Below are 13,752 nucleotides of genomic sequence, written 5' to 3'. Positions count from 1 at the left end.
CCGCAGACTACCCGCAGACCCTTCTCCTGCCGGAACTGCACCTTCACTAGCCTCCACACCAGCGACTCACCCACTAAGGCAGGACGCAACCATCTCAGATGTATCCTCCTCAACATCCGCTCTGTCGACAAGCACCCAGTAGAGCTATGGAATCTACTCTACTCAGCCTCCCCAGTTGTCACCTTCCTGACCGAAACCTGGATGAACCCCTCCTCAGCACCTGACATTGCCATAGCCATCCGGGACGGCTACAAGATCACCAGCAGGGACTGCTCCAAAAAACGAGGAGGAGGCATCGCCATCATCCACAATAACACCCTCAGGATCACGACCAACCCCGAAGACACCCTCAGCACCGCCGAACACCTGCACTCCAAATCCACACTGACCCAAACACCACCCTCCGAGGGACCCTCGTCTACAGGTCCCCCGGCCCACGACAGCAGTTCAGCTACTCCATTACCGACATCATCAGCACGCACACTCTCGCATCCACTGACTACATACTGCTCGGAGACTCCAACTTCCACCTTGAGAACACCAGTGACAACAACACCACCACCCTGCTCGACAACCTCTCCAACCTCGGCCTCAAACAGCTCGTCACGACACCAAACCACTCTGCAGGACACACACTCGGCCCTATTTTCTCTGCCAGCAATCACGTCTCTTTCAGCCACACCACGAACTCCACTGGACAGACCACCACTGCATCCACTTCTCCTTCAAGAAACCCACAACACACCACGACCCACAACTGATCCCCCACCGCAGTTGGAATAAGGCCACCAAAGACAAACTTATCGCAACCCTTTCCCGGAACCCACCCATAGACACCACCGACACTGATGCAGCTGCCTGCAACTTCAGGCAATGGGTCAACACCTGTGCCAATATTCTCTCCCCAATCAAGAATCCCTTCATGAGAAGCACCAACAGAAAGGCCTTCTGGTTTACCACCAACCTTCATGAATCTAAGCAAAGCTGCCTAAGACTGGAAAGAAAGTGGCGCCAAGATCAGACTCTAGACAACCTCACAGCCTTCAAAAACGCCATCCGCAGACACCGCCACATCATCTGAGCCACCAAGAGAACCGCCTTCAAAGACCGAATCAACAACAACGCACACAGCCACAAAGAGCTCTTCAATGTTGTAAAGGAACTCTCCAACCCCAGCTCCAACGCCAACGACATCCCGCCTTCCCAAGACCTCTGCGACTCCCTAGCCTCCTATTTCCACCGCAAGATTGCAGACAACCACAACAGCTTCAGCACCCAGACCCCCCCAGCAACCACCAACACCACAGATTTACCTCCGACCAACCTCCTGCTCTCCTTGACCCCGTCAATGACAACAGCACCATCGAAATCGTGAACACCATCCACTCCGGCTCTCCATCTGACCCCTGCCCTCACCACATCCTCAACAAAGCAAGCTCCGTCATCGCACCCCAACTACAGAAGATCATCAACAGCTCCTTCGATTCCACCACTTTCCCGGAGAGCTTGAAACAAGCCGAGATCAACGCCTTCCTCAAAATACCCAAGCCGGACCTAAAGGACCTCAAGAACTTCCGGCCTATCTCCCTGCTCCCCTTCCCGGCAAAAGTCATTGAGAAGGCTGTCAACAGGCAACTAAACCACTTCCTCAAGGAGAACCGCACCCTGGACCCTTCCCAATTCGGGTTCTGTTGCAACCACAGCACCGCCGCCACCGACGACATCAGAACCATGCTGGACAGTGGCGAAACAGAGGCCCTCATCCTCCTTGACTTCTCGGCCGCGTTCGACACCGTCTGCCACCACACCCTACGCTCACGCCTCAGCAATGCTGGAATCTTCGACAGAGCCCTAGACTGGGTCACCTTCTTTCTCACCGGCAGAACCCAGAGAGTCCACCTCCCCCATTCTGCTTGGAGGCCACATAAATCATCTGGGGCGTACCCGAGGGTTCGTCCCTCAGCCCGACCCTCTTCAACGTTTACATGGCCCTACTCGCTAACATCGCCCGGTCCCCCCCATTTGTGCAGGTTTAGTTGTCATGTTTTCTTTGTCCATTTGTCTCTCTGTGTTTTGTGCATTCCATTGCGCTTCCTTTGTGCTGTGATGTATGTGATGTGTGTGCCCATTGCTGGGTTGTTTCATGGTGGTGGTGTTTGTGTTCTATGCCACTTCGATACATATGTGTGCTGTATGTGTGGACAGTCCCTGGACAGTGGTGTGACAATGTTGTGTAGCCTTCACTGTCCCTGTGCCTGAGCTGTGTGTCCATGTGTATAATTTTGAGGTGCAGTGTGTGTGTGTGCTGCCCAAAGGAGGCGTATAGTGACTGTGTGCATGTTGATGTATGTTTGTGAGTGTGTGTGGGTTGAGACGTGTGTCTTCTGAAATTGGTGTGCCCACCAATGATGTGTAAGCAGGTGCAACACTGTGTTTTTATGGTTAATGATACAGGTAGGTGTGTGTACTTACGGTTGTTGGTGTCCACAGCGGCATGGATTTAGCTGTCTTTCGATGAGCAGGAGCAGCGATGTGACATTTGTGAACGGCTCCATGGTGGCACCAGATGTGTAAGTCTGCCTGCAGGTGAGTGTCTTCCTTTATTCTGTCCGTTTCCGCCTTCTGATACGTGGTGGTTGGTCCGAGAAACACAGTCCTGAAAAACAGATGGTAAAAAACATGGTTGCCCAGAGTGGTGTTTAAGTTTGAATGGCAGTAATCTGATATTCTTTGCACCAGTCAGCCCAGATCCTCCTTATATCAGTTATTATTTTGAAGTGTACTCGCTTGAGATAATTAGGATCTGTATCTCTGCATAAGAAGTACATCATATCATTGCCGACAGCAATTTGGTAGATTGAGTCTTTTTGCTCTGCTGTATGTAATAAGCACCGAATACGTTGTCCGAAGGCTGCCCAAAATTATGATTTAAAGTCAGTTAGTACCCAATCTCCTCTATGAGGGGTTATTTAATAACCCTGATGGCGTCTCTCGCCCTTTGATAACCCCATTTGAAGCTGCCTTGTATCCGAGTCTAGGCGCTCAAAAAAGAACGGAGTGGAATCCCACTGACTAAGTAGATAAATTAAAGCAGAAGGCTAATTTTTATAATATTTCGCCACCCAATAGTGCTTATGGGAAGTCATTTTCAGTAGCTCATTTTGTACATACATTGTTTAAATAGAGGCTCATAATTAAGTCGTATAATGTTGTTCACTCTGGTAGTAATCTTAATCCGAAAATTTGTTGCAGTCTAAATGATATGCTCTTCGTCCTTTTAGGTGAATAATGACAGTTTGTAGCCTGACATTTTGCTAAAACACCTAGCTTTGGCGACTCGGAGTTCCGTAGCGTGTATTGGGTGTGCTGAGTGCAAGGGGACATCATCAGCATAGTCTCTTATTTTGGCCAATAGCCCATTTAGTGCAACTGGGAACTCTCTTGACTTTGTTAAATGCAGTAAGTAAGGTTCAAGAAAGATGGCAAAACTTTTTTTTGTGTGTGTGTGGGGGGGGGGGGGGCATTCTTGATGGGTGCTCATGTGAATCCTAAACTGAACTAATTTTTAGAGTGCTAAAACCAGCCTGGCTTTAGGTGTCTGATATCGACTCGGTACCCATTCTTGATGGGTGCTCATGTGAATCCTAAACTGAACTAATATTTAGAGTGCTAAAACCAGCCTGGTTATAGGTGTCTGATATCGACTCTGTACTTGTTTCATGAACCTTTCCCCAATCCCAACTGTCTGCCTAGTCGCCCAAAAATATGTCCAAGAAACCCTGTTAAATGCCTTCTCAGTATCCAACAGGATCATACTAGCCTGCTGATTCAAAGCTTTCACAGCATCAAAAATAGATAAAGCTGTGTTTATATGATTTGTTGTATCTCTACGTGTCATTATGGACTAGTAGTTTCTTGAATACAAGCGAGTGGCCACTATCTTTGCATATATTTTAGACTTTTCATTGACAAACAAAATAGGACATCATGACCGTCTTGCCAAAGGTAGTTTCCATTTTTTACATAATAGCAATGTTTGTTATATTCTACGTTGCCTGTATTATCTATGTTAGATATTACCAGCATAAAAGTAGGTATAAGAGCATTCACAAATATTTTATAAAATTCAAGAGGCATAGCGCACTTTCCTGCTACTGTTTTTTCGGATGGTTGAGTCAACATACCTGACCCTGCTTCCATTGATGTAAATTTATCATCTATCATCTGCACCTGTATAGAAGAGACTTGAGGCACCTTACTTGTATTTAAATACATATCTATTTGCGCCTGTGATATGAAACTGTCAGGGCCATATAACTGTTGGAACAAATCCTTAAATTGTCCAAAAATAGCTTGGGCTAATAATATTAATTTCCCTCTCTGTCCTTTATGCACTTGATCATATTTTGATTTTATTTCTTTAATTTGTGTCTCTGTGACTTTATGGGTGAGTATTTTACCTATGGATTCCTCAGACTCATACTACAGCCCTTTACTGATTCCATATGCAGTAACTGCGTTTTTCCCAATCACACCCCCTATGGTTCTTCAGCACTTTATTAATGCCAAATAAATATATTTTTCGAAGGGGTCTTGATTACTTACTGTCTGAGCATTCTTCAGTTCTAATTTTATTAATTCACCTTGTTGCTGTGGAAATTGTAGCAACTGTGTGCAGGGCCAGACAGGGAACTCAAAGCAGCCCTGACAACTTTGTCAGACCAGCCCCCTGGCTGGGAAGGAGGGGACGAGTTGACGAACCACTGCTGATTTTGTTCTTTTGTTACTGCAGGCTGATATTGCAGCACTGCTCCAAAACCAGCCCCCATTAACAAAACCAGCCCCCATCAACAAAACCGGCCCTCACTTCTGAAAAACTGGTCCCCACCCTTCCAGCCTACTGGGAAAACACCTGATGCCTACTACGGCAAGTCTGGCCCTGATTGTGTCTCAGTTTGTGCTGAAATGAACTAGTATTTTTTACTATATTGCTCTGAGCGCATGTAGTAGTAATTCTTTGAATATATGCTTTGAGAGCATCCTAAACTATGAGCCTGATTACAAGTTTAGCAGTCCGACCACCATCGATCTGGCAGTCGGACCACCGCATTACGAGCATGGCGATCGTACTAACAAAAGACCGCCAGCAGTCCATCGGCACTGCCAGGTAGCACAGACCGCCATGGTCACAAGGAAGCACAAACAGGCCGGCAGAGCCTGTGTTGCTACCGGACTCATTACAAGGTGGTTGTTGGTGTTTCTCGGAGATGGTAGTGAAGTGGTTTACAGTCTGTAGGACAACAGGATGATGGGTTAGGCTTCTGTACTTTTCCTTATCTACAATCCAAGTTTACTTTACCACGAAATACTTTTTTTCAAATATTTGCACTATTTGTCTCAGATAATAGCATCGGCACCTTATGTGGTAAATCGGAACATAGAATTTAACGTACTCCACGAAAGAGAATATGTCGGTTGGTGAATTATACATGACATTACATGGAGATAAGGAGGATGGCACTCCAGAACTGGTTCTCAGATGGAGCCTGAAAGTTGGATAGGCAATTCAACTAGAAGACATGGAGAAAGCGATAAAGCTAACTTGTGCTCTGGTAACATCTTGCAACCTTAAACTCCACCATTTTCAAACTATCTGCATGCCCTAAAACAGACTGAAAAAATAACAAGGCGGGGTGCCAGCAGTATCAATAATGCATGTAAAATGTGTCCAAGATGTGGGCTGTTAGCAGCTGACATTGCTCAAAGCTTCGCTAATTGTTTGGAGCTGGCTGTTTTTGGCCTGATATCCTTCGATATCTTTCAGCGCATTTGCATCAGAACATTGAGCTTACTATGGGTAATGTTATTCCAGGGACAAAAGTCGACATCAGCAACCACAATTGTCTGCAATAGTATCCGTTGCGATCGTTGCTCAAATATGTATTGCAAGAGACTAGACTGCCAAGACACCTCCAACTTTCAATGAGTGGTGGACACTTATGTGCCAGGCGACTGAAATTGAGTCTGGCATTTCAAAACCTAAAGGGGAAAAGGGGCTGATGCGATTAGCAGAGACCTGGTTTCACCTGTTTCAAGAGGATTATATATAAGGACAGATGTATTTCTAACGATATATCTATATTTCTGACAATCTAAGTCTTTGACTTAGATTAATTATCTCTCACATAGTCCACCTAATGGCATGCACTGTAGGACTACCTTAGTCTTTTAAATGTTTCTGGTCCACCTTGTTTATTGTGGTGTCCCTTTCCAGGGACTTTTATCCAAGCATCTGAATACATCTGAAGGGGCAGACAACATTGCAGTGAACCCTATATTTGGTTACGGTCCTAGCCACATATTCTTTGACACGAAAACTCCACCTTTGCTATTAATTAGGTAAAGAACCAAATGTAGTATTATTTGTGTTGTTCAAAAAGCCCTGCACCAAATGTCACTACTGATCTTAACAGCCTATCAATGCCAAAGGCTGCCCTCCTACAATATACTGACAATTCGCCTGGTCAAGTACAAGAGGTTATGCGGTTATTGCTTTATCTACAAGGGTTTGCCCTCAGGGATTTCCCCGACTGGCAGATGACTGTATTATCCGGACACTGGCTGAAGATCTGTTCAAGCCTATTCCACAAACCTAGGACCACTTCTGCCCGGGATTTCCATCCAGCAGTTAGCTTTCTGTTGGCCCCATCCCATCGACCTAAAGCAGTTGTCCTAGCAATACAGACACACCAAAAATAAATAAACATAACCAGGAGTGTAAGAATGCTGCCATAGTTAGGTTTGCCAGCTACAGAGCTCCTCTGTCAAGGTAGACTTTTCTGCTGTTCCGACCTTTTTCCTGCCTTTTTAGCCAGACGCCGGCAAGCCCACACTCATAATGAGGCAACGCAAAATTACACTGTATTACAGGTGATACCATGTCAGTAAGGATACGATGCGTCAGTTCTAAATTTTCATTTATCCGTATGGATTCTGGGTGTTGTAGTCTTATTACATTTCATTTGATGTAATTTAGTCAGAAGTCTACATGGCAATAGTTTGTGACTTGAGAGCTTAGCACTTGACTTGTTTGTGTCTCTGGGTTCATGGAGGCAATTTGTCTTAAAGGGCTGCACATAAAAAGTGACTGCTTGGCAGAAATGAAGAACACAACGGTGAAAGATAGATAACTTGTTTGGATGATTCAGCAGCAGCAGGCAAAGACCGCCAGTGCTATTGCTACGTTGCAGAAGCCCCTCTTTCTTGGTTGGCCGGAGTCGCAGGCCGAGCACGTTCTTGAAGGCCTTGGTCCGCCACTTCATGACCCACAGGGACCAATTCGCACTGGCAGCAGTGATCGCGCAGACCCCTCAGCATGTGGAAGCACACGTTAATTGGCTCAGCGTGCAGGTTTGTGGCGCATTTTCCATTCAGTGCTATATTTTTGTTTCTACCTTGGTTAAAAATAACACAGGCCCCAGGCCTCGGAGTCTAGCAAAAATAAACCAAAAGTAAGTGTGTTCTTCGATTGCAGCCTTTCGAGGATTTGTGTTTTTAAGAAGCAGACGGGCCCGAATTCGTAAAATTCTCTTCAAATATAAATTTCAGTTGGTAATTTGCTGTATTCCTATCGTGTTTTTTTCTGTGACTTTTTTGTTAGTAGTATGTGTTAACATTGCTTAGATTTTGGTTTTTGAAAAACAAAGACTTTAATTCAGTTAAAGGCAATACAGGTGCAGTGAGGTTCCTGTTAATTGTTACTAAAAAACGTATACAATGATTTTTTTAAGAAAACCAACATATTACTGTATTATCCAGTAGCATTTGTACGTTTATTGTGGCAGCTGTGGTGCAGGTATCTCAAACTTATACAATTTTGGGTACACCAGATGGCCCGAAGGATCAAGTGCTTAGCTTTTAGAAGGTTGGTAAGGTGGATGTCAGTATTTTATAGAACAACTGGCAGTTTCTTTTCCAGTTCATTCACTGTGTGCGTCTTATGCCACCCTCCTTTGAGTCCATTTCTTTTGAATGTACAGGCAGTATTACATTAGCCAGAGAATTGCCCCTCTTTCCTACTAATTCCTCATTAAACAGGTATGAATCTTATGCAGTAGCCTACTCTTAACCTCTTATCTTCTTTAAGTAACACTATCCTTACATTTTCAAAGACATTCTGTAACTGTAAATCCAGGATGGTAGTGAAAAGAAGCTATGAGAATAATAGCTTTATGGGAGAAAGGAAAACTAAAAAGGGAGTTTTATTTTAATGATCACAACAAGTTAGAAACTTGTTTGGGAACTTGGGCAGTAAAGTTAATTGGTCATACTGCACTTTATCAGACTCATTCAGATTGTCACAAGCATTTATAATTAAACAGTAAAACCTCAGTTTAATAAAACATACATCACGTAGTATAATCCTAAGCAAAGAAAGAAATGGAACCGATATCTCATTTCATATAAGAAAACATCCATATGAACACTTACTGACTGTTGAAAACTCCTCTTACTCATGCAAGTAAGTCCACTAATAACTAAATAGTATCCCAAAGTAGCCGTTGAATATTACATGTATTGGGCTGTGGCTCAACCCTTCGTAAAATAACACGTGTGATTTGTTAACACTGTCATGTGCAGACTGTTTCGGCCTTCATGCATATTTCCCTTTGCCTTCTTCAAGCCAATTATTCCATGTGCAATAGCATCTGTCCACTCCTTTGGTGGAAAGATTGTAATGTTTCACACTACTTGACTTTGGCCTGAGGGACGCCTTTTCCCAAAGACAGTCTGTCACCATCTTTGGTTTGTGAGTTTGAGAATTCAACTAGTCAAATAAACCCAAGCATGTAAGGCTTTACCTCATATTCATAGGATTCCTGTTGATTTTTTAGTTTTTAAAATCGTCAAAAGCAACTATTCATCTCTGTCCTGACTCGTCAGTTAATTGTACATGAAGTCTTTCATTTAAAGTGCCCTGATAAAATGTTTTTTCTGCTGATGCTCTGAGACTTTGCAGAAGATATTTTCCAGGAACAACAAACTCCATATTAACTGTAAAGTTTGATTTAGATTAACTCTAATATATAATTTCGAATTGGCCAGATTGAGAAAAATATTGGCTTAATGTATTTATACAAATTGGGAGAGTATTTAAGCAAGATGATTTTTCATGTAAACCACTGAAATTGATTCACTTGGATATCTGCATGGAAGGAACCAAAGCTGAACTAAGAGACACGATACAGGAAACTGAGTAATCAGTGATAGCCCTTGATTTCTAGAGCACAAGCTTCAAGCTCTTATTTTTAATAGGGCATAGTTTGAAAAGTATTTCATGCTGGAATTGAGATGTTTGAAAAATCTAATGTATTAGGGAGTGCTAGATGAACAATGTGTATTATCTGCAAAAAGTTTTCATATTTGTATGCCTTATCTGACACATGTCTAAAGATGTGTGTGTATGCACATTTATATATGTGAGTGATCGTCTGTCTATTGATAAATATTTTATCTGACATTCAGAGTGAATTGTGATTGTTTGCTGGACTAAATGAAATAACAAAACAGACAATGTGTAAAGCAAAGTGTTCTAGTAAACAAATCTTACATTTTTGTACAAACAATTTTATTGGCATTTTTCTTTTATTACAAGGAACATTAAGCATGTGGCTTAGCATATTCACAGTCAAAGTACCAAGAAACTCTGTAGGGTATGATATTCAGTTACTTTCACTATAAACCCCAATCACCAGATGACCTGTAATAATCCTAGAAACCTTCCACCCACTAGAGCCTTGACAACACCAGAATCAACACTGTAAAGTGATGTTGAAGAAGAATGTTCTGGTTCCCCGTACCTTCTCATGAGTACAAACCCTGCAGCTGTAATTGGGGGCCTCCATATTCATGCACCCATCCATGACCTAAATCCATCCTCCCAAATATCTAGAATAATTAAAGTTTTAACATATATTGTTGCTTTCAAGTCATCTACAGTCCAAATCAAGGCCCATTTAGGGGTTAGAGGACCAGTACAGGCTTTAGGACTGTATGACGGGTACCACCACACCATGTGCCAAGCTTTTAGGGACAAAGTAAAAACTACAGGAGTAACCAATATTCCCATGTGGGAACTGGGTATATTTTGTTTCAAACAATAAAATCTCTTAGGCATTAATGTAAAAGAGTGCTAAGTGAATGCCTAGAGCATGTGAAAATTAAAGTCAACAGTGCAAAGTGAAGCAAAAAGGAAAGAAAAACAATGCCGGAAAAAGGGAAGATACATTCAAAGAAACATATTCCGGCATAGAAATGGAATTTGCTTGTGCCATGATAATTTAATAATGGACTGATGTAACTCATGGGAACTGGACTATTAGGCCCTGTTCAGGAAGCGCTAGTTAGGCGCGTATTCTCTGGGCAAGGAAAGGGTGTGAAGAGAGGCTGTACCTTCGAGGGAGTTCCCTTTACGGACTAGGTGGTCTCACACACATTATAGTGTCATGCTTCATCATATGACCACCTAGCCCCACCCAGGTAAGCTTGTACTACCTGGGCTGACTCAACCTCGTTGTTAAAAGAACTGCAGAGGGAGTGCTGAAATTATATCTAGCTGGATAATACAAGGGATCCAGGTAAAGAATTGGTGAATAATAAAATTACCTTACAAATCACCTATTTTGCTGGGGATTTTTAATGTAGGTGTTCGCAGGTAAGCATAAAACCAGGGTAGGGGCTTGTAGGAAAGTAGCCTCTTTCTTGCCTTGTTACCCCCACTTTTGGCCTGTTTGTGAGTATATGTCAGGGTGTTTTCACTGTCTCACTGGGATCCTGCTAGCACACTGGACTGCTCTGAGTGGCCAGTGCCATCAGGTGACGTCAGAGGCTCCTTCTGATAGGCTCTTACCTCTCTTGGTAGCCAATCCTCCTAACCTGGTAGCCAAACCTCCTTTTCTGGCTATTTAGGGTCTCTGCTTTGGGGAATTCTTCAGATAACGAATGCAAGAGCTCGCCAGAGTTCCTCTGCATCTCCCTCTTCACCTTCTACCAAAGGATCGACCGCTGACTGCTCAGGACGCCTGCAAACCCGCAACAAAGTAGCAAGACGACTACTAGCAACATTGTAGCGCCTCATCCTGCTGGCTTTCTCAACTGTTTCCAGGTGGTGCATGCTCTGGGGGTAGCCTGCCTTCACCCGGCACCAGAAGCTTGGAAGAAATCTCCCGTGGGTCGACGGAATCTTCCCCCTGCTAATGCAGGCACCAAAAGACTGCAACACTGGTCCTCTGGGTCCCCTCTCATCCTGACCAGCGTGGTCCCTGGAACTCAGCAACTCTGTCCAAGTGACTCCCACAGTCCAGTGACTCTTCAGTCCAAGTTTGGTGGAGGTAAGTCCTTGCCTCCCCACGCTAGACTGCATTGGGTACCGTGTGATTTGCAGCTGCTCTGGCTCCTGTGCACTCTTCCAGGATTTCCTTCGTACACAGCCAAGCCTGGGTCCCCGACACTCTATCCTGCAGTGCACAACCTTCTGAGTTGTCCTCCGGCGTCGTGGGACTCCCTTTTGTTGACTTCGCGTGGACTCAGTTTCACTTTCCTTTCAAGTGCCTGTTCAGGTACTTTTGCGTGTGCTGCCTGCTTCTGTGAGGGCTCCCTGAGTTGCTGGGCGCCCCCCTCTGTCTCCTCCTCCAAGTGGCAACATCCTGGTCTCTCCTGGGCTACAGCAGCATCCAAAAACCTCTACCACGACCCTTGCAGCTAGCAAAGATTGTTTGCGGTCTTTCTGCGTGGGAACAACTCTGCAAGCTTCATCGCGACGTGGGACATCCATCCTCCAAAGGGGAAGTTCCTAGTCCTGTTCTTTCTTGCAGAACTCCAAGCTTCTTCCAACAGGTGGCAGCTTCTTTGCACCCCTCAGCTGGCATTTCCTGGGCTCCTGCCCACTCTCGACACTGTCGCGACTATTGGACTTGGTCCCCTTGTCTTACAGGTACTCAGGTCCAGAAATCCACTGTTGTTGCATTGCTGGTGTTTGTTCTTCCTTCAGAATCCCCCTATCACAACTTCTGTGCTCTCTGTGGGTAGTGGGGGCACTTTACACCTACTTTTCAGGGTCTTGGGGTGGGCTATTTTTCTAACCCTCACTGTTTTCTTACAGTCCCAGCGACCCTCTACAAGCTCACATAGGTTTGGGGTCCATTCGTGGTTCGCATTCCACTTTTGGAGTATATGGTTTGTGTTGCCCCTATACCTATGTGCTCCTATTGCAATCTATTGTAATTCTACACTGTTTGCATTACTTTTCTTGCTATTACTTACCTAATTTTGGTTTGTGTACATATATCTTGTGTATATAACTTATCCTCATACTGAGGGTACTCACTGAGATACTTTTGGCATATTGTCATAAAAATAAAGTACCTTTATTTTTAGTAATTCTGTGTATTGTGTTTTCTTATGATATTGTGCATATGACACCAGTAGTATAGTAGGAGCTTTACAAGTCTCCTAGTTCAGTCTAAGCTGCTTTGTCATAGCTACCTTCTATCAGCCTAAGCTGCTAGAAACACCTCTTCTACACTAATAAGGGATAACTGGACCTGGCACAAGGTGTACGTACCTCTGGTACCTACTACAAGCCAGGCCAGCCTCCTACAGGGTTCCATTGAGAATGATGACTCAAAGAGTCTAAAAGAAAGGGACCAACATGTTTCTGCCCGCACTAAGAGCTGGAAGGTCTGGGGCGTTCATCAGGGTCTGGCATCCCTAAAGGACAAAGACCGTGGCTACACACTTGATAATATGGAAAGCGCTCAAGTAGAATAGAAATTGAAAATATATGAGGGGCCTACCGGAGTCTTTATGTTAGAGGGGAGGCCTACAGGAAGAAAAAAGAGAAACGTGATGAAAAATAAGTGCCACTTCAATAAAAAACACACAGCACACAGAGTTGTCTGAAATATGCCGTGGGTATCACACAAACGCCTGCAGGAGAAACTATGGACCAAGAGGCAGGGTGGCCTAAAGGTTTTGGACTTACCCTGCGAGCAAAGGCGGTTCGCCTCTGGTCTGGATTATAACGGAGGGGGTTTGCCCCTTATAGTCACACTCTGTGAAAGACAAGGAGCATTGAACCTAAAAGAGTGAAGTGCTAGTGGAAGGCCATGGCAGGTAAGCAAATAGTAGAGAAGGAACCAGCGTCAGTGGGATAGTTGGGTCACCACTCAGATTCTAGATTAATACATATCTTAGATATACGGAAGATCAAAATGACAAAGATGTAATTGGTGGACCAATATGCGCAATTAGCCTTATGGGGTATTGATCTCAGGTAAGGAAATAAGTTCTAGGGTAGTATACACTATTCAGTGATAGAAAAATCAAAAAGGGGGACCCCTTAAGGGGGATCCAAGGTAACTTACAACTCCAAAGGGTGCAACAGGTAGAAGCACCTACGGTCCGAAATCCAGCCGCCCGACTGTTGCAATACGTGAGTGCTTGGGATTTAAGGACCTCATAAATGCCAATTATTCCAATTCGTACCAGCTGGCATAGTCAGTAATTGCTTCAACGTCCTCTCGCCATAGAGAGGCTGTCAGAGCGGAAATGACGTGACGCTGTGTGTCTAGCCGAAGCTCAGAGCGCCGGGAGGTGAATTCCCTGGGCTTCGAGCCTCGTTTGTATAATGGTTGCCATCGCAACCGGGCGGATAGCGCGCTCCGCTAGGGGAAGTGGAGTCGCGTGATCTGG

This window comes from Pleurodeles waltl, chromosome 4_2 (genome assembly GCF_031143425.1).
Source record: "Pleurodeles waltl isolate 20211129_DDA chromosome 4_2, aPleWal1.hap1.20221129, whole genome shotgun sequence".
In the NCBI taxonomy this organism is placed as follows: Eukaryota; Metazoa; Chordata; class Amphibia; order Caudata; family Salamandridae; genus Pleurodeles; species Pleurodeles waltl.
The sequence above is the reverse complement of the archived record's forward strand: the minus strand, read 5'-3'. Positions refer to the sequence as shown.